The sequence below is a fragment of the Canis lupus genome, chromosome 31 (assembly GCF_011100685.1).
Source record: "Canis lupus familiaris isolate Mischka breed German Shepherd chromosome 31, alternate assembly UU_Cfam_GSD_1.0, whole genome shotgun sequence".
Lineage (NCBI taxonomy): Eukaryota > Metazoa > Chordata > Mammalia > Carnivora > Canidae > Canis > Canis lupus.
The window spans coordinates 31,295,942-31,316,832 of NC_049252.1; the positions used below are offsets into that span (position 1 = coordinate 31,295,942).

Sequence of the window (20,891 nt, forward strand, 5' to 3'; positions counted from 1 at the left end):
CTTTGTGACCTCACCGGAGTTCAGAGCACTGCCTCCCCCCTGCTGCGCGGACACCTCTAAGGGGGGGACGGACCTGGGACAAATGACCCCACCTAAGGCAGGGTCCTTACAGCTCCACAAACTTTCACTCTGCCCCCCTGGGGAGGGGAGAGGGTGAGGAGGGGAGGCAGGAGGGTACACGGGGTCAGCCCCTCTCCCCCCCAGGCTGAAGTTAACAGGTACCTGGGCTCCCATTTGGGGCTCCTGGAGGCGCTGTCCCCGCCGATGTGCCCCGGCTCCCGGGCTCCACCTGCCTCGGGTGGGCCAGGTCCCGGCCGGGCTCGGCGCCGACTTGGCCGGAGCGCCCTGGACGCAGGCCTCAGCCCCTGACAGCTGGTCCTGGGGGGCACGGCTCAGCAGATCGGGGCGGGAGATGGTGAAGAAGGTGACACGTGGGGGTCCATCTGTCCAGCCATCCCTCATCCGTCCGTGCGTTCATTCAAGAAACGTCTCCCCAACACCCAGGTAGGTAGCAGAGCAAACGTGAGGGACAAAAGACACAAAGTCCCTCCTGGAGCTCGCCATCCGGTCGGGGCAGACCCACGTCAACCAGAAAGTCCATGTGAGAGGAGAGGACTATGGGAAAGAGCAGAGCTGGGTGGAGCGGCTGCGCATGAAACAGGACGGGGGTGGGGGGTGGGAGGGCGACAGGGTGGGGACCGCTCGGCAGGGGAAGGAGCGGGCGAGTCGGGCCTTCCAGCTCCTCCAGCAGCCGGGTCACCTCGGCGCCGGGACCCGTGTGCCGCGCGGACAAGCTGGGGGTCTCGGGCTCCTCCTGGAGCCCTGGGGATGGGGTTCGGGTGGCCCGGCCCAGAGGGGGACAGGACCCCGGCCCGCTTGTCACAGGGGAGGTGCCAGCTGTGTTCCAGGGGGTCTCTGACTCCAGCTCCAGGCCAGAGCCACATGTCACGCAGCCTCGTCTTCCACTTCCTGCTTTTCAGCCCATCCTGGGCCCTTGGGACAAAAAGTTGTCAGAGCTGGTGGCCCGGGAAGGTGCTTCCTTCGGCTCGGCCGCTGCCCCCCAAGTCCTGCCTTCCTCAGAGCAAACAAGGGCAGCTCGGGGAGCGGAATACTCTGCCCCTACCTGTGTCCTGGTTTATTCCCTTAGAGTTTTTTTTTTTTTTTAAGATTTTATCTATTTATTCATGAGAGACACACACAGAGAGAGGCAGAGACATAGGCAGAGGGAGGAGCAGGCTCCATGCAGGGAGCCCGACCTGGACTCGATCCCGGGTCCCCAGGATCCCACCCTGGGCCGAAGGTGGCGCTAAACCGCTGGGCCCCCGGGCTGCCCTCCCTTAGAGTAGCTCAGAGACCCTGGGAAGCCAGAGGTCTTGCCCCTTTGAAAACCGTGGTAGCAGGTGCTTAGTAGCGGTTGTGTGGGGGGCGAACCCCTGGCCTCGTGTCTTAATACCCCACAGGACCTGATGTCCCCTCCTGTCATTGCACGGGGGCTGGGAAGGGCATTTCTAGTGTCAGATCATGACTTTGAAGCACATCGGGTTGCCCTGCCCTGGGTCAGGTCCCTGGAGGAAGGCATGCTTGGCAGCATGTTGGTGTCGGCAGCAGCCCCCCCCAGACCTTCTTTCCCCTACAAGGTCCCTCTTCTGGCCCCATCCCCGCCAAGGTCAAGGACCCGCCACCACCAGTGCTTCCCGGCCCTGCACCGAGGCACCGGTGGGGCTTTACAAAACCAAACCAAACTGACTCAAACCGAGGCTTTGTCCAGACCCCAGAATTGGCTTCCACAGGTTGGGGAGACACCCAGCCAGGCACTTGCATTTTTAAAAACTGTCCGGGGAGATGCAACGGGCGGTGAGAGCTACGGCGGGGAGGCCTGTGACCTCTGAGACGCCCAGGGAAGGGCAGTGGAGACTCTTTGAACTCGAGAATTTTTATAAAGAAACTATGGGTTCAGCTATTCAACTGGAGGCCAAAGCTTAAAGAAGACTTTGCCACCCGACTCCAGCGTCACCTGCTTCTACCAGAGGTCACAGGAATGCGCTGATGCCATTGAAGCCACCTCCAAGCTAGCGGGCCACATGGCTGCCCGGCTCATTTTGAACAGGGGTCCATGAATTTGGGTTCCTAATGACTGAGTACTTGAACATGCCACGGGGGGGCGATATTGCTAGTGCTTCTCTCCACTGTCAAATTTAGACACTAATGCGTTTTTATTTTTAGATTTTTAAAAATTTATCTATTCATCAGAGACACAGAGGAAGGCAGAGACACAGGCAGAGGGAGAAGCAGGCTCCCTGCAGGGATCCCTGATGTGGGGACTCGATACCAGGACCCTGGGATCATGACCTGAGCCGAAGGCAGATGCTCAACCCCTGAGCCACCCAGGTGCCCCGGAACTAATGTATTTTTAATGAAAAGATTTTTAATCCCATTGTTATAGAATATTATCTATTGCAATTCATTTTTCATGCTTATTACTTTCTATTTAATTACATGCTATTTTGTTATTGCAAAGAGTTCTACAAACCCACATCATATACTGAATCGGAGCGCCCCCACCCCACTGTGAGAACTTCATATACAAATAGCTAGATTTAAAAGGTGTTTATGTTAAATGCAGCCACAAGTATAATAAGCTTGAAGAAGCTAAGCTTAAAAGGTTCCTTTTTAAAATTTTTTAAGCCAAAAAAAAATACTGTCTTGGTGACATTTTTCTACATTAGCAACAAACCTAATATCCACTGTGCCTTACAACTATACAAAGATGCATGCACATGGAGTTTTTGCAGGATTTTGAGATGGAAAACAAGACTGGAAATCATCTAAGCATCTACCAACAGGGGACCCATTAAACTGCAGCGCAACTGTACAGTGGCATGTTCGCTGGAGCTGTGTGTTCTAGTGTGGAAAAGGCTCAAGTACAAAACCCAGGAGAAGCGCAGCAGGGGAAGCCTGGTGTATATACCCTCCTCTTCCCTGTGAGCCTGCCTCAGGGATGTGCAGGGGCGTGCGGTGATAGGAGGGTGGTCTGGCTCCAGGATGTAATCTCAGGAGCAGAGTGGGGGGTACTTATACTTAGGCCATTCAAGGCTCTTCCAGGTTTTGTGTTTTTTTAAAGATTTATCTATCATCTATCTATTTATCATCTATCTATCTATCTATCTATCTATCTATCTATCTATCTATCATCATCTATCTATTAATGAGAGACGCACAGAGAGAGGCAGAGGCACAGGCAGAGGGAGAAGCAGGCTCCCTGCAGGGAGCCCAATGCAGGACTCGAACCCAGGACCCTGGGATCACACCTTGAGCCACCCAGGTGTCTCCAAGGCCCTTCCAGTTTTAGGTCACAGACCAGCACATAATATTAATGCTAGGCCTTATGTCACATGCTGGTGCTTGGAAAACCAGGGAGGATGTTGTCCTTGATGGTGGCAAGGGAACTTAGGCCAGGAAGCCAATGATCGTGTAGGGTTCTCTCTACAGATGTGTGGGATGGTGTGAAGCAGGGGTGTAGCAGCAGGAGAGTTGCCAAGGAGGTAGGAAGGACATGGACTTTGGAGCCAGAAAAAGTGGGGTTTCGATTCTGCTAAGCTGCTAAATTGCTGTATGACTCGGCACATTCTGCACCTCTTCCTGACCTCAGTCTCATCTGTAAAATAGGGGTCTGCCCCATTTAGTGGTTGAAAGGACTAAGTGGGGACACCTGGGTGGCTCAGTGGTTGAGCATCTGCCTTCGGCCCAGGGCGTGATCCTGGAGTCCTGGGATCGAGTTACATCAGCCTCCCTGCATGGAGCCTGCTTCTCCCTCTGCCTGTGTCTCTGCCTCTCTCATGAATAAATAAATAAAATCTAAAAAAAAAAAAGACAGGACTGAGTGAGTGAGATATAGAACTTCCTCTTTAGCTGAGAGCTCCACCTTCTCACAGGAAATTTTGGGGAGCCAAGAGTTTGGAGAGCCAGGAAAGCTGTTGCTACAGCTCCATTCCAAAGGCACTCAGGTGGAGATCCAGGGGAGCTGATGGTACTTTGCTGCAGAATTCCCGTGTGCTTGGGGAGACTGGTCTTTTTGTGCTGTTCAGGCCGTCAACTGATTGAACGAGGCCCACCCACCTTATGGAGGGCAATCTGTTCACTGAAAGTTTATTGATTTGTTCATCTCAACCAAAACCACCCTACAAATTGACACATAAAATTAACCATCACAACCACCACTCAAGCCAAATTTGGGAACTGGGAACACATGTGGCCTGGCCAACTGACCAACTACAGCAGTCTGAATGGCGGTGAGTCTGGATCCCTTATCAATGGCTAATTTGATCTCCTAGACATTTAGAGGGATGCTCCCCTCCATCAGAACATCATAATCCACAAATGAGAATACACGGTACTCTGAGGACCTCTAAAAGAGCGATTCAGGAATTGCTGAAGCAGCATTGAAGTGCTTTCCTGTGAGCAGGAACAACCACAGTCACTTGTGAGTTAACTTGTTGCAACTAAACCCAGCAGAATGTAGGTTCTCAGTAATTGTAGAGTTTTTTTTTTAATTCATGATAGACACAGAGAGAGAGGCAGAGATACAGGCAGAGGGAGAAGCAGGCTCCATGCAGGGAGCCTGACGCGGGACTCGATCCCAGGACTCCAGGATCGCGCCCTCGGTCAAAGGCAGGTGATAAACCCCTGAGCCACCTGGGGATCCCCAGTAATCGTACAGTTTGAAGGTCCCAGGCCCTGGGGTCAGGCAGCCTGGGCTTGAATCCTGGCTATGCCACTTGCTCTGTGGCCAAGGGTTGGTTGCTTGATCTCTCTCAGCCTTGTTTTTCTCACCTGTAAAATGAGATGCCAGCCCCCTGCCTGATGGACCTGCAGCACGAGTTAAATGAGAAGCCATGGGTGGAATGCATGCAGGGTAACCCTCCCCATGGTGAGCCTCAAAACACATCAGCCACTATCGCTTCTTTCCAAATCTCCATCCCTCTTGCCACTAAATAAGACCTCTTGTCTGTGGGTGAGTATGCTATGGGGGTTTGGGTCCAAAACCAAAGCTCTGAGGCCCCAACTTGCATTGCTCATCCTAGTTGACCTTTGATGCTGGAATCTATAAAATTAACATCTCGAATAGCTTTCTTGACAATTGGATACTTTGCCATAAGAAGCAGGTGTCATAGAACTCGCATTAAACTGGGGAGGGAGTTCCCTTTCTGGGGTGGAAGAATTCAAACTGAATTCCAAGAAAGGAGCACCTGCCATGTAGGATGGGCTGGAAATGAGCTGATCCTTGAGCTATAGTCCTTGCTCCCCAGGAGATGGGCTTAGGGATACCTCCTAGGGAAGGCCAGGCCAACGTGACGTGGCTGATGTCCAGAGGAGCCAACCTCGGATAGGGCATACGAGCTGTGAGTGAGCCTGTGACAGCTGCAGAAACTTCAAATGAGAAAGTCATTCACTTCTTCCAGACTGACAAGACTCCTACGTGTGACACTGCATCTAGAGCTATGACGAGATGCTGAGTGAGGTGTGCATGCATGCCCTGGTGCTTTCTCTCACACACACACGATTACCAACAAGCATTTAAGACAGCCAGTACTTTCTTGCTAGACACATCTCCAAAAGCAAGAGAAACAAAGGCAAAAATAAACTATTGGGGCTTCATCAAGATAAAAAGGAAGGAAACAGTTAATAAAACTAAAAGGCAACCTATGGAGTGGGAGAAGACATTTGCAAATGACATATCAAATAAAGGGCCAGTATCCAAAATCTAGAAATAACTTATCAAACTCAACACCCCAAACCCAAAAAAATCCAGTCAAAAAATGGGTAGAAGACGTGAACAGACATTTCTCCAAAGAAGATGTACCACAGACACATGAAAAAATGCTCATCACTTGGTATAAATACACATCAAAACCACAATGAGATACCACCTCACACCAGTCAGAACGGCTAAAACGAACAACTCAGGAAACCACAGATGTTGGTGAGGATTTGGAGAAAGGGGAAGCCTCTTACACTGTTGGTGGGAATGCAAACTGGGGCAATCCCTCTGGAAAACAGTATGGAGGAGGTTCCTCAAAAGTTAAAAATAGAGCTACCCTCCAACTCAGCAATTACACTATTGGGTATTTATCCAGAGGATATAAACATAGTGATTCAAAAGGACACCTGCACCCAAATGTTTATAGCAGCATTGCCCACAATAGCCAGACCGTGGAAAGGGCCCGGATGTCCATCGACTGATGAATGGATAAAGAAGGTGCGGTATATATATAATACAATGGAATATTACTCAGCCATCAAAACGAATGAAATCTTGCCATTTGCAATGACATGGCTGGAACTAGAGGGTATTATGCTAAACAAAATAGGTCAATCAGGGAAAGACAAATTACCATGTGATCTCACTTACATGTAGAATTTAAGAACCAAAACCGATGAACATAGGGGAAGGGAAGGAAGACTAAAATAAGATGAAAATAGAGAGGGGAGCAAACCATAAGCGATGCTAAACTCTAGGAAACAAACTGAGGGTTGCTGGAGGGGGGGGTGGGTGGAGGGGTTTGGGGTAATTGGGTGATATAAAGAGTCCTGAGTGTTATATACAACTGACGAACCACTAAATTCTACCCCTGGAACTAATAATACAGTATATGTTAACTAAATTACATTTAAATCAAGATTTTTAAAAGGTACAACACCTGAGTGGTGCAGTCAGTTGAGTGTCTGACTCTTGATTGCAGTTCAGGTCATGATCTCAGGGTCATGAGATTGAGCCCCGTATTGGGCCCCATGCTCAGCAGGGATTCTGCTTAAGATTCTCTCCCTTTGCCCCACCTGCTTGTGCTCTCTCTCTCTCAAATAAATAAATGAACCTAAAAAAAAAAGGACAGCCAGTACTTAGAAGTTAATGTTGACAGCAATAACAAAAGAGTAATATTCTTTTTTAAAAAAAGATTTTATTCATTTATTCACAAGAGACACAGAGATATAGACAGAGGGAGAAGCAGGCACCCCACAGGATGCCTGATCCCAGGACTCCGGGATCACAACCTGAACCAAAGGCAGACACTCAACTGCTGAGCCATCCAGGGGTCCCAGAAGAGTAATATTCTATCCACAAAGCTGAGGCATGAAACAAAATACTGGAAGCTCGGTTGTATTGGTCCACTAGGGCTGACATCACAAATTCTAAAGGTGGCTTAAGACAACTGAAATGTATACTATCACAGTTGTGAAGGCCAGAAATCCAGAATCAAGAAGTTGGTTCCCTCAAAGGCTCTGGAACAGGATCCTTCCTGTGTCGTCCAGCTTCTCATGGCTTCAGGCATTTCTTGGCTTGGGACCACACCAGTCCAGCCCCTGCCTCCATCTTCACGTGGTCCCTGTGAAGGTCACGCCTTCATCCAGAATGGTCCCACCTGGAGATTTCCAAATAAAGTCACATTCTGAGGTCCCAGCTGGGCACGGAATGTGGAGGGACATAGTTCAACTCACTGTACTACTCCATGAGATGGCGCTGGGAGGAAGCTTGGCTGGGAAATGGAAACCAGTTTCACAGTGGACGGTGATTAAACCCAAACCAGGAAGAAGCTACCTTAAATTGTTGGAATATGTCAAGTCCTGTGAGCTGTCCACAGCTGCCTAGTGGGGCCCCCTCCCAGATTTCCTCATGTTTTGGGACGTGTGAACTTGTGGAGTGCTGGCCATGTGGCGATGGCCTGTGGGCACCCGAAGGGACTGGGTGGTAGGTCACTGGACCCTCACACTAGGTCTAGGAGGTATGAGGAAACAGGCACAGAGAGCAGGAAACATTTGCTCAGGGCTTGAAGGTACATCTAGGAACTGGCGAGGAGCCATCTGGCTCTGAAGTCTGTGCTCAAACTCCCTGACTACAGTGTCAGGATCCTATCTTTACCTAGAGAATGTGACCACACAACTATCACCACAACCTGGGTTATCTGGGCAAAGAAGAAACTCCAGGAGGTCAAGTGGAGTTCATCTATCATCAACACTGGCTTCCCTTTCACTAGTAAAGAAAAGGAAGACTCTCCACCTGGCAACCCAGTCAGCATGGCAGGCTTGGATCATAGCTTTGCTTTTCTGAGCCTCACCTGTGTAAGGAGAGTTGGTCAGGGTCATGTCTAACCCACAGGGATGATGGAGACAGCCCATGAGAGGGGTCTAAAGTAGACAGGAGGGTGAGGGGATGTGTGGCCAAGGTCTAAAGTGAAAGAAAGATTTCTTGGCTTGATCTTGGTTCCTGCCCCATGGAGGTGGTCTAAGGAGCAGCAGTGGAGAAAAACAGGGTCAGAGTAAAGGGAAGGAAGACATATTTTTCAAAGCATGTTCACACTGACTGACATGAGGGATGATATTGAAGCCAAGAGTTGAAATATGAGGAGCAGTGGGATGCACATTTCAGGTGAAGGAAACTGCTGGAGAAGCCCTGAGGTGGGAAGGCCCAGGCAGATTGAGGAGTGGGCGGACAGATAGACACTCCTGTGGCTAGAGCTTTGTGGACCCACAGTGAGGAGATGGTATGTGATGGGGAGCGTGGAAAGGAGTCTGAATGCATTCATAATGCAAAGGGGGTGCTTTACAGTGACCTGATTCCCTGCATTCTAGGAAGAGCCCTCTATGTGCCATGTGGAGGATGGATTGTGGAGGGAACTGCCATCAGGATACTACTGCAATAGTCCAGGCAGGGGTGGGGGCCCTGGACCAGAACACTGACACAGGGGAAGCAGAGGGGCAGGCCCACTTGAACGTGTTGGAGATAAAGCAAGTAGGTTGAAAGGAAAATACTCCTACTTGTTAAATAAGCCCTGGGGATGCACTAATGTACAGCATGGTGACTACAGTTAACAACACTGTATTGTTTATTTCAAAGTTGCTAAGAGAACAGATCTTAAAAGTTATCATAAGAAAAAAATTCCAACTATGTGTGATGATAGATGCTAACAAAACTCACTGAGGTAATAAATTCCATGATACATTCATCTACCAGATCCTTATGTTGTGCACCTAAAAGTAATACAATGTCATAGGTCAGTTATATCTCAATAAAATGGAGGGGGGACTGTAGTGACTCTGTCTCTAGTAACTATAGTTACTGATGATGGAAATTCTAGAACTCCATTGTTGGTGGAGCCTCAGGGATTTGAGTTTCAGAGCTGGAGGCACACAGACTGGTAGGATTGGTCCTCTCTCTCCGATTTCCCTTTACCTTTCCTACAGAAGGAAGAGGGTCTGAAGCCTGAGAAGGGTAGATATCTATACAGATGGTAGATACCAAATCTACTTCCAGGGAAACAGAGCCCCAGGTGCAAGCTCTTTTACCACCACCCCCAGTTCTGCTTATCTAAGCCACTCTCTTCCTAATGCAGGGATACCACCCATTGCTGCTTCACCTCACCCAGTCTCAGCTTGAACTCTTCCAGCAATGGAGAGCTCATCTATGTGGGGGAGCCAGATCGCTCATCTATGGCCTCAACCCCAGCTCTGGTTATGTTCTATGAGCCACAGAGTAGCCCATTCCCTCTTCCCAGAATTTCAGAATTTCCACCTCCCCATTTGGGGTCTTCTTTTCTAGGCTAAACATACTTCATGAACAGTGGGACCTCCCAAGCTATAAGTTGCCAAACCACCCTGCTGTCCTGGTGGTAGAAGTTGCTTCAACAGAGAAGGTAAAGACAGCTTCAGCTTCATAGAAAAGCCTGGCTCGAGTGACAAAACCGGGTCTGTCTGGTATCAGCTCCAACTGTGAGTCACTGGCCTTATTTCAAGGCCAGCACTCTCACCTACTCAGGAGCTCCTGTTTCCTCAATGATGAAGCAGATGGAAGAAACATGAGCTGCCGTCCAGAGGCCTGTGCAAAATGCAAGACCAAGCTGAGTGTCAGAGAGGAAGCTGGCTGAGAGCTTCACAGGGCGGGCCTGGAAGCCACTTCTGTGTGCTCATGTACCAGGCTCATGCCTGGTCAACACATGGCATTTGCCTTTGTCCTTCTGGTTGCTTTCTTGTGCTTATCTGATCAGTAGGGTGGGGAACCGTGCAACCAGTTTTATTTTCTGATGTGGTGTGGGGTTGTCATATTGTACTTAACTAAATGGGATCATTGAAAACAGAGCCTTGGTTGAGACACTCCTAAACAGAGCCTTGGTCGAGACACTCCTAAACACTCCTAAACAAATGTCTCTGGGCATTCCGTCTTCAGGGTTCAGCTCCGTGATGCTAGAGGAATTAGGATTGGCCTTCAGAACTTAGAGCTGGTGGACTGTTCATTGAAGGGCCTGGGGTAGCTCCGTGGAGCCGAGAATGTCCCATGGAGGGCCTTGAACATTGTGGATGTCAAGGGGGAGATTGAGCTCACCATCGCGCTGCCTGGTTTGGCCAAAGACCTCCACCCTCACTGCTGTGATGGATCTTCTGGGTTTCCATTGTTGAAAAGAGGGCACCCATGGGCCAGAGAGCTGGACTGGAGTCCTGGCCCTGCCACTGAACAACTGTGGACTTGGACAAATGATGTGGCCTCTCTGTGCCTTAGTTTCTCTCTTGGGAAAGGTGAGAGGACTGATAACTCTTATCTCCTCAGCCCTGTGAGGATGAAATGAGAATTGCAGAGCTTTCTATATAGTAGCCACTCAGTGGATCTCAGTGTTTTGTTTTTAAATTTGGAAACCACTGATAGGAAATCTAAGATTAGGAAATCTAAGATTTGGGGAGTGTCCAAGATGGTGACAGAGGAAGACCCTGAACTCAGCTCATCCTATGGACACACTGAATCTACAACTACATTTAGAGCAATTCCTCCTGAAGGAAACCTGAGAGCTGATTCTACAGCTTCTCTGCACAACAGAGGATAGAAGGACCTCACAGAAAGGCAGGAGAGGCAGGAAACACTAACAATAACACCAGCCCTGTCGCTGAAAACTACAGTGGGGAGGGAGAGACCTGAGGGACCTGCATGCAGATTTTCCTGCCCTGGGACAGGGGTAAAAAGTAGCTTAAAGGGAAATGAGACTAGAAATGAAGGAAAAGAATTCACTAACTCTAGGGTATCCACCAAGTGGGAGACCTGTTGGAACTCTCTCTGGGTCAGAGGTACTTGCAAGTCCAAATGTTTACATTCTACCTCTACGTCCACAGGATGTGGGCACTTTAGCCAGTCTGTTGCTTCAGTGAAGCCCAGGCCCCTAGCCCACACCAGCTCCAGTTGGCCCCCAAGGGTCCTCTCCATCTGTGTCTGTGCAATCTCCAGCGATCCCACCAATGTGGCCCCAGCATGGAATACTCTAGGACACCTTCCACTAGTGCCTGCTTCCGCTCCAGCCATCCTGCCAGGGTGCCTGCTATACAGAGCATCTGGGGACTTGGCCTGCACCTGCTTCAGCTTCAGCCATATCACCACAGTGGCCCCAGGGCAGAGTGCCTCAGGACTCCCAGCCCATGTCTGCTACAGCTCCAGCCAGCCAGGCAGAGTCAGCTGACACATGCAATCTACACAGGTGATGTTCCTACATAAGGCCAACTCCTTCAAGAGAAAGAGGTAGTTCTTTTACCTCATTCATAGAAACACAAAGTCAAACAAAATGAGGACACAGAATAATATGCTCCAAAATAAGACCAAACTCCAGAAAATGAATTCAATGAAATAGAGGTAAGTAGGGATGCCTGAGTGACTCAGTCAGGTAAGCATCTGCCTTCAGCTCAGGTCATGATCTTGGTGTCCTGGGATCGAGCCCCCATTTGGGCTCCCTGCTCAGTGGGGAGTCTGCTTCTCCCTCTCATTCTACCCCTGTTTATGCACTCTCTCTCCTTCAAATAAATAAGTAAAATCTTTTCTAAAAAATAGAGGTAAGCAATGTACCTTATAAAGAGTTCAAAATCATGGTTATAAAGATGCTCACCAGACTGGAGAGAAGAGTGGAAGAACTCAATGAGAACTTCAAAAAAGAGATGGAAATATGAAAGAGAACCACCAGAGTTGAAGAACGCAATAACTGAAATGAAAAAATATGCATAAGGAATCAGCAGTAGATTAGAGGATGCAGAAGTTAGTTAAGGAATCCACAAAATAAGTAAAATAGGATGTTGTATACATAAAACATGGAAGGGGAAGAAGGAAGAAAAATATAGTGCTTTTAGAATGTATTTGAACTTCAGTGACCGCTGACTTAATAACTGTTATACACCTAGGACTTTATATATGAACCTCATGGTAACAACAAACTAAAATCTATAACACATACACACAAAAAAAGAAGAATCTAAGCATTATGGTAAAGTCTTCAATCACAAGGAAAGAGAGCAAGAGAAGAAAGAGAAAAAACATACAAAGACAACCAGAAAACAACAAAATGACAGTAAGTACATACTTCCAATAATTACTTTAAATGTAAGTGATCTAAATGCTCCAATTCAAAGACATAAGGTGACAGAATGGATTAAAAAAACAAGACCCACCTGTGGAGTTCTGGTCCAAGATGGTGATGTAGGAAGATCTTGAACTCACTCTTCCATGGGCACACCAAAATTATACTGATTTATATGGCAATTCCTCTGAAAAAGAACTGAGGGCTGACTGAATAGTTTCTGCACAACAAAAGATAGAAAGACCATAGAGAACAGCAAAAAAGACAGAGACACAGCAATGGAGGGCAAGCCCACCCCAACCTGTGAATTGCAGAGGGTAGGGATTGCGAATCCGAGAAACCACCGAGAAGCCGATAGTAGAGTGACCTTGAGCAGTGACCTTCATCTGCACTCAGGCTCAGAAAAAAAAAAGTCATGGCTTAAAAGGTCAGCTAGAATAAAGAGGAACCAGCTCTAGAACTCTGCCAAACAGCAGGGGAGCTGCTGGAACTCTCTCTGGATCAGAGGGACTGGCGAGCATAATGGTTTGTTTCCCCTTCAACTTAATAGCATGGATGGGAGCAGAGTCTGGGTGCACTAGCCTGCCTACCACTTCAGTGAGCCCTGAGGCCCCAGCCCACATCAGCCCTAGCCATCCCACCAATGTGGTCCCAGTGTGGGACACCCAAGGTCAGCACTCACTACAGCTCTAGCCATTGTGCCAAAATGACATAGGTGCCAAGTGCCCCAGAACACTCTAGGCGCACACAGCTTTGACTCCAGACAGTTTACTAGGGCACTCCCGGCACAGAGTGCCAATACCTCCTAACTCATGCCTTCTTTGGATCCAGCTACCACAGCAGGATGTGCCCTGCACTGAGAGTCCTAGGACCCACTGACCTATGCCTCACCATAGCTTTGGCTACCGCACCAGTGCACCTTCTATGAAGAGAGCCCTGCAACCCCTTGGCTTGCACTTTAGCTGCTCTTCGAGGGTGCTCTCTGCACAGAGAGCCCCAGGGCCCGCCCCAAGCCCACTTCAGCTGGGCCATCCCACCAGGGAAGCCCCAGCATGGAATGCCCCAGGTCCAAGCCCATACAAGCCACAGCTCTAACCAGGCAGCCAAAGTCACCAGGCACATGTAGTCTACACAGGGAAGGACCACACAGAAGACCATTCCTTAAGTTAGGATAAGTAGCTGTTCTACCCAATTCACAGGCGTGAATACAGTCAAACGAAATGAGAGGAATATACTAAAAATAAAAGAACAAGACAAAAACTTCAAAAAAAAACCTAAATTAAATGGAGAAAAACAATATTACTGATAATGAGTTCAAAGTAATGATAATAAAGATGCTCACCAATGATAATAAAGACAAAGACTGGAGAGAAGAGTGGAAGAACTCAGGATTTCAACAAAGAGATAATAAATAAGAAAAATAACCAGCGTTGATGAATATGATAATTAAAACAAAAAATTCCTTGTAGCATATTAACAGTAAATTAGGGGATATGGAAGAATGAATCAACATCTGGAAGAACTCACCCAAGCTGAACAGAAATAATAAAACCACATTAAAAATTGAGCATAGTAATTAAGATGTCACAATGCACAACAAAATTTGAAGATAGAGAATTTTAAAAGCAGCAAGAGAAAAAAAAAATAAAAGCAGCAAGAGAGAAGCAAAAAGTTATGTATAAGTGAAAACCTAGAAGGCTATCAACTGATTTTTCCGCAGAAACTTTGGATAGATCATTGCACTTCCTTCTGACCTGAAAGTACTAAAAGGCAAAAAACCCAACAGCTAAGAATACTCTACTTAGCAAGGCTACAATTCAGGATTAAAGGAGAGATAAGATTTCTCAATCAACCAAGAAATCAAAGAAATGAAAAGGTACATGGGGAAAAAATGAAAATGAAGACACACGGTCCAAAATCTTTGGGATGCAGCAAAAGTGGTTCTAAGAGAGAAGTTTATGGCAACACAGGCCTACCTCAAAAAGCAAGAAAAAAATCTCAAACCACCTATCTTACACTTAAAGGAGGTAGAAAAAGAACAAACAAAACCCAAACCTCACAAAAGGAAGTATATAATAAAGATTAGAGCACAAATAAATGATACAGAAACAGAAACACAATAGAACAGATTAATGAAACCAGGAGATAGTTCTTTGAAAAGATTAACAATATTGAGCCAGACTCATCAAAGGAGGGAAAGGGGAAGAGAAGGAGGAGGAGGGGGAAGAGAAGAAGGAAGAAGATCCAATGGGATCTCTGGGTGGCGCAGCGGTTTGGCGCCTGCCTTTGGCCCAGGGCATGATCCTGGAGACCTGGGATCGAATCCCACGTCGGGCTCCCTGCATGGAGCCTGCTTCTCCCTCTGTCTGTGTCTCTGCCTCTCCGTCTCTCTCTGTGTGACTATCATGAATAAATAAATAAAGTCTTAAAAAAAAAAGTTTTAAGATCCAAGTAAAATCACTAATGAAAGAGGAGAAATAACCACCAACACCACAGAAATACAAACAATTGTAAAAGAATATTATGAAAACCTATATGCCAATAAATTCAACAACTTAGAAGAAATAGATAAATTCCTAGAAGCATATAACCTTCTAGAACGAAAGCAGGAGAAAATAGAAAATTTGAACAGGCCAATTACCAGCAATAAAATTGAGTCAGTCATCAAAAATTTACCAACAAACAGGGGCACCTGACTGGCTCAGTTGGTAGAGCATGCAACCCTTGATCTCAGGGCCATGAGTTTGAGCCCCACATTGGGTGTAGAGACTGCTTAAAAAAAAAAAAAAACACTCCCAACAAACAAAAGCTCAGGAGCACATAGCTTCTCAGGGGATGTCTACCAAACATTTAAAGAAGAGTTAATACTCACTCTTCTTGAACTATTCCAAAAAATGGAAGAGGAAGGAAATTTTCCAAATTCATTCTATGAGGCCAGTATCATCCTGATACCAAAAACTAAGTCACCACAAAGAGAGAGGGAGAGAGAGAGAGAGAGAGAGAGGGAGACAGAGAACTACAGGCCAATATCCCTGATGAACATAGATGCAAAATCCTCAGCAAAACATTAGCAAACCAAATCCAATGATACATTTAAAAAATCATGCACCATAAACAAGTGGGATTTTTTTCCCCAGGATGTAAGCATGGTTCAATATTCACAAAACAATCAACATGATATGCCACATCAATAAGAGAAAGGATAAAATCTGTATGATCATTTCAAAAGGTGCAGGAAAAGCATTTGACAAAATACAACATCCATTCATGATAAAACCCTCTACAAAGTAGGTTTAAAGGGAACATACCTCAACATGATAAAGGCCTTATGTGAAAAACCCACAGGCAACATCATACTCCATGGTGAAAAATTGAGAACTTTTCCCCTAAGGCCTGAAACAGAGAGATGTTCACTTTCACCGCTGTTATTCCACATGATACTGGATGCTCTAGCCATAGCAATTAGACAACAAAAAGAAATTAAAGGCATCCATATTGGAAAGGAAGAAGAAAAATTCTGACTATTTGTGGATGACATACTATATATAGAAAACCCAAAGACTCTACCAAAAAACTACTAGAAAACCCAAAGACTCTACCAAAAAACTACTAGAACTGATAAATGAACTCAGTAAGATTGCTGGATACAAAATCAATGTATAGAAATCTTGCATTCCTATACACTAATAATGAAGCAGCAGAAAGTGAATTTTTTTATATTTTAAAGATTTTATTTATTCATGAGAGACACACAGAGAGAGGCAGAGACGCAGGCAGAAGGAGAAGCAGGCTCCCTGTGGGGAGCCCAGTGTAGGACTCGGTCCCAGGACCCCAGGATCACAACCTGAGCCAAAGGTAGGCACTCAACCACTGAGCCACCCAGGCATACCAGCAGAAAGTGAAATGAAGAAAAAATCTCATTTACAATTGCACTAAAACAATAGCATATCTAGAAATAAACTTAACCAAAGAAGTGAAAGACCTTTACTCCAAAAACTGTAAGACACTGATGAAAGAAATTCAAGATAACTTGAAGAAATGGAAAGACAGTCCATGCTTATAGGTTAGCAGAACAAATATTGTTAAAATATCTATACTACCCTAAGCAATCTACAAATTTAATGTAATCCCTATCAAATACCAATAGCATTTTTCACAAAATTAGAACAAATAGTACTTAAATTTGTATGGAACCACAGAAGACCCTGGTCAGCCAAAGTGATCCTGAGAAAGAACAAACCTAAGATGTCATAATCTCAGATTTCACTACAAAGCTGTAGTAACCAAAACAGTATGGTACAGGCACAAGAATAGAGATCAGTAAAACAGAATGGAGAGCCAAGAAATAAACCCACACCTATATAATCAATTAATCTATAACAAAGGAGACATGAATATTCAATGGGGAGATACAATCTCTTCAATAAATGGTTCTGGGGAAACTGGACAATTACAAGTAAAAGAATGAAATTGCACCACTTCTATACAAAAACTCAGAATGGATTAAAGACCTAAATGTGAGATGTGAAACCATAAAAATCCTTGAAGAAAGAAACAGGTAGTTTCCCTGACATCAGCCATAACAACATCTTTCTAGGTATGTCTCTTAAGACAAGGGAAACAAAGGCAAAAATAAACTGTTAAGACTACATCAGAATAAAAAGCTTCTGCACAGCAAAGGAAACAACCAAACTAAAAGACAACCTACTGAATGGGAGATGTTTGCAAATGACACACCCAAAAAAGGGTTAGTATCAAAAGTATATGAAGAACTTATACAACTCAATACCCAAACAACAAATAATCAATTACAAAATAGGCAGAAGACATGAACAGATATTTTTCTCCAGAGAAGACATCCATGATCAACAGACACATGAAAAGATGCTCAGCACCATTCATCATCAGGGAAATGCAAATCAAAACCACAATGAGATTATCTCACACAAGAATGGCTAAAATAAAAATTTTAATATAGTATATAGTAGATAGTAGATAGTATAGTATAGAGTGTAGTATTTGGTATAGTAGTATAGGTATTTTAACAAACAACAATTGTTGGTGAGGATGTGGAGAAAAAGGAACCCTCAATGCACAGTTGGTGGGAATGCAAACTGGTACAGCCCCTGTGGAAGACAGTATGGAGATTCCTCAAAAAATTAAAAATAGATCTACCATATGATCCAGTAATTGCACTACTGGGTGTTCCCCCTGCCAGATATAAAAACACTAATTTAAATGGATATATGCACTCCTATGTTTATTGCAGCATTGTTTACAATAGTCAAACTATAGAAGCAGCCCAAGTGTCCATTGATAGATGAATGGATAAAGAAGAGATAGTATATATTATACTACTCAGCCATAAAAAGAATAGGATCTTGTTATTTGCAACAACATGGAAAGACCTAGAAGGTATTATGTTAAGTGAAATAAGTCAGAGAAAGAAATACCATATCATTTCACTCATAATGTGGAATTTATGAAACAAATGAGCAAAGGAAAAGAGAGGTGCCAAGAAACAGACTCTTAACTATAGAGACAAACTGATGGTTACCAGAGGGGAGGTGGGTGGGAGAAGGTTTAAATAGGTGAAAAAAATAATTGATTCAATGACTCCTGAAGCTATTGCATCTTTGGAGTTTAATAAAAACAAACAAAACAAAAAGAACTGCATTTGAGTTCAGCAACCTTAATGACCCTTAAAGAACTACCCAAGAGAATCATCTAAAACAAAAAGAACTTCCCAAACAAAAATTTAAAAAGTGGATCACTGGGATCCCTGGGTGGCGCAGCGGTTTGGCGCCTGCCTTTGGCCCAGGGCGCGATCCTGGAGACCCGGGATCGAATCCCACGTCGGGCTCCCGGTGCATGGGGCCTGCTTCTCCCTCTGCTTGTGTCTCTGCCTCATTCTCTCTCTCTCTCTCTGTGACTATCACAAATAAATAAAAATTTAAAAAAATATTAAAAAAAATAAAAAAATAAAAAGTGGATCACCACTAAACCAGCATTACAAGAAATGTTAAAGGGACTTCCTTAAGTGGTAAAAAGGGCCATAATTAGAAGAAAATTATGGATAAAATATATAAAATATGACAGCATACATACATATATATGGAAGGGGGAGTAAAAAAATAGTTTTAGAATATGTTTGAACTTACGTGACTGTCAACTTAATGTAACCTGCTATGTAATAAGGATGTTACATATGCACCTCGTGGTCACCAGAAACCAAAACCTATAGCAGATAACAAAGAGAAGAAAGCCAAGCATAATACTATAGAAAGTCTTCAATCACAAGAAAAGAGAACAAGAGAAGAAAGGAACAAGAAGAACTACAAAACCACCAGACAAAAATGAACAAAATGGCAATAAGTACATAAATATCAATAATTATATGTAACTGGTCTAAACGCTCCAAAAAATATATAGATTGGAAAAATTGGTTTAAAAAAATAAACTTTCGGGCAGCCTGGGTGGCTCAGCGGTTTAGTACCTGCCTTTGGCCCAGGGCGTGATCCTGGAGACTGGGGATCGAGTCCCATGTTGGGCTCCCTGCATGGAGCCTGCTTCTCCCTCTGCCTGTGTCTCTGCCACTCTTTCTCTCAGCTCTCTGTGTTTCTCATGAATAAAGAAATGAAATCTTAAAAAAAAAAAAACTTTCTATATGTTGCCTACAAGATGCCCTTAGGATTTACAGACACATACAGACTGAAAGTGAATGGATAGAAAAAGACATTGCATGCAAGTGGAAGTGGAAAAAACACCTGGGGTAGCAATATTTATATTAGACAAATTAGACTTTAAAGCAAAAATTGTAATAAGAGACAAAGAAGAACATTATGTAATGATAAAGGAATTAATCCAACAAGAGGATACATTAATTGTAAATATGCATCCAATACTGGAGCACCTAAAGCAAACATCAACAGATAAAGAAGGAGAAATTGATGGTGATGCATTAATAGTAGGGGATTTTAACACCCCACTTACACCGATAGGTAGATCATCTTCTTCGGATAAACAAGTAGTGTCCTTGAATGAAACATCAGACCAGAATGACTTAACAGATAGACATAGAACACTCCATCCCAAACCAACAGAATACACATTATTTTCAGGTGGATATGGAATAGTCTCCAGGATACATCACATTAGGTCACAAGACAAATCTCAATAAACTGAAGAAGATTGAGGGGCACCTGAGTAGCTCAGTTATGCGTCTGCCTTGGGCTCAGGTCATGGTTCCAGGGTCCTGGGACTGGACACCTGCATCGGGCTCTCTGCTTGGCAGGGAGCCTGCTTCTCCATCTCCCTCTGCCTGCTACTCCCCTGCTTACGCACTCTCTCTATCAAATATATAAACAAAATCTTTAAGAAATACATTTAAAAAATAAAGGAAGCAAGAAAAGCTTCCACACATATTCTACAAGGACAGAATTACCCAGTATCAAAACCAGACAAAGACACTACCAACAAAACAAAACAAAACAAAACAAAATTCCCCTTCCCATGCTGCAAAATCACAGACAATATCCCTGATGAACATAGATGCAAAAATCCTCAAGAAAATATTAGCAAAATGCATTCAACAATACATTAAAAGGATTATTCACATCACGATCAAGTGGAATCTATTTCCAGCACACAAGCATGGTTCAGTATTCACCAATCATGAGTGTCCTACACTACATTAATAAAACAAAGGACGAAATCATATGATCATCTCCATAGATGCAGAAAAAGCATTTGATAAAATTGAGTATCTGTTCATGATAAAAAAACTTTAAACAAAGTGGGATTAGAGGGAACATACCTTAACATAATAAAGACCATATACAACAAACTCACAGCTAACATTATACTGAATGGTTAAAAAAAAACCTGAGAGCTTTTCCTTTAAGATCGGGAATTAGACAAAGATGTTGATTGTCATCGTATTTATTCAACATAGTATCGGAAGTCCTCGCCACAGCAATTAGATAAGAAAAAAAAGAAAAGAAAAAAAAAGCAAGAAAAAAAGCCAATCAAATTGTTAAGGAAGAAATCACTCACTTTTTAAAAAGATTTTATTTATTTATGCATGAGAGACACACACAGAGAGAGGTGGAGTCATAGGCAGAGGGAGAAACAAGCTCCCTACAGGAAGCCTGATGTGGAACTCGATCCCAGGACCCCAGGATCACAACCTGAGCCAAAGGCAGACTCTCAACCCCTGAGCCATCCAGGCATCCCCCTTTTTTTTCTTTAAAGACTTTATTTATTTATTCATGAGAGACACACAGAGGCAGAGACACAGGCAGAGGAAGAAGCAGACCCTCTGTGGGGAACGCAATGCAGGACTCAATCCCAGGACCCCAGGATCATGTCCTGAATCAAAGGCAGAAGCTCAACCACTGAACCACCCAGGTGTCCCTGGAGATGCTTTTTTTGCACATGACCTGATATTATATATTTAAAAAACTCTAAGAACTCCACCAAAAAATGATTAGAATAAAAGAATTCAGTTAAGTTGGA

General features: G+C 44.7%; 1 long non-coding RNA gene across 3 annotated transcripts in view; it reads left to right on the forward strand.

The window, feature by feature from the left end:
* Window positions 1-5: 5 nt before the first annotated feature.
* Window positions 6-20,891, forward strand: part of LOC106558096 — a 28,929-nt gene continuing 8,043 nt past the window's right edge. Inside the window, exons 1-2 of one of the 3 annotated variants that reach the window (XR_005382351.1) lie at window positions 6-504; window positions 9,593-9,686. This is a non-coding gene — a long non-coding RNA (uncharacterized LOC106558096). The remainder of the gene's footprint in view (window positions 505-9,592; window positions 9,687-20,891) is intronic. The other 2 variants (XR_005382349.1, XR_005382350.1) reach the window with 2 other exon arrangements.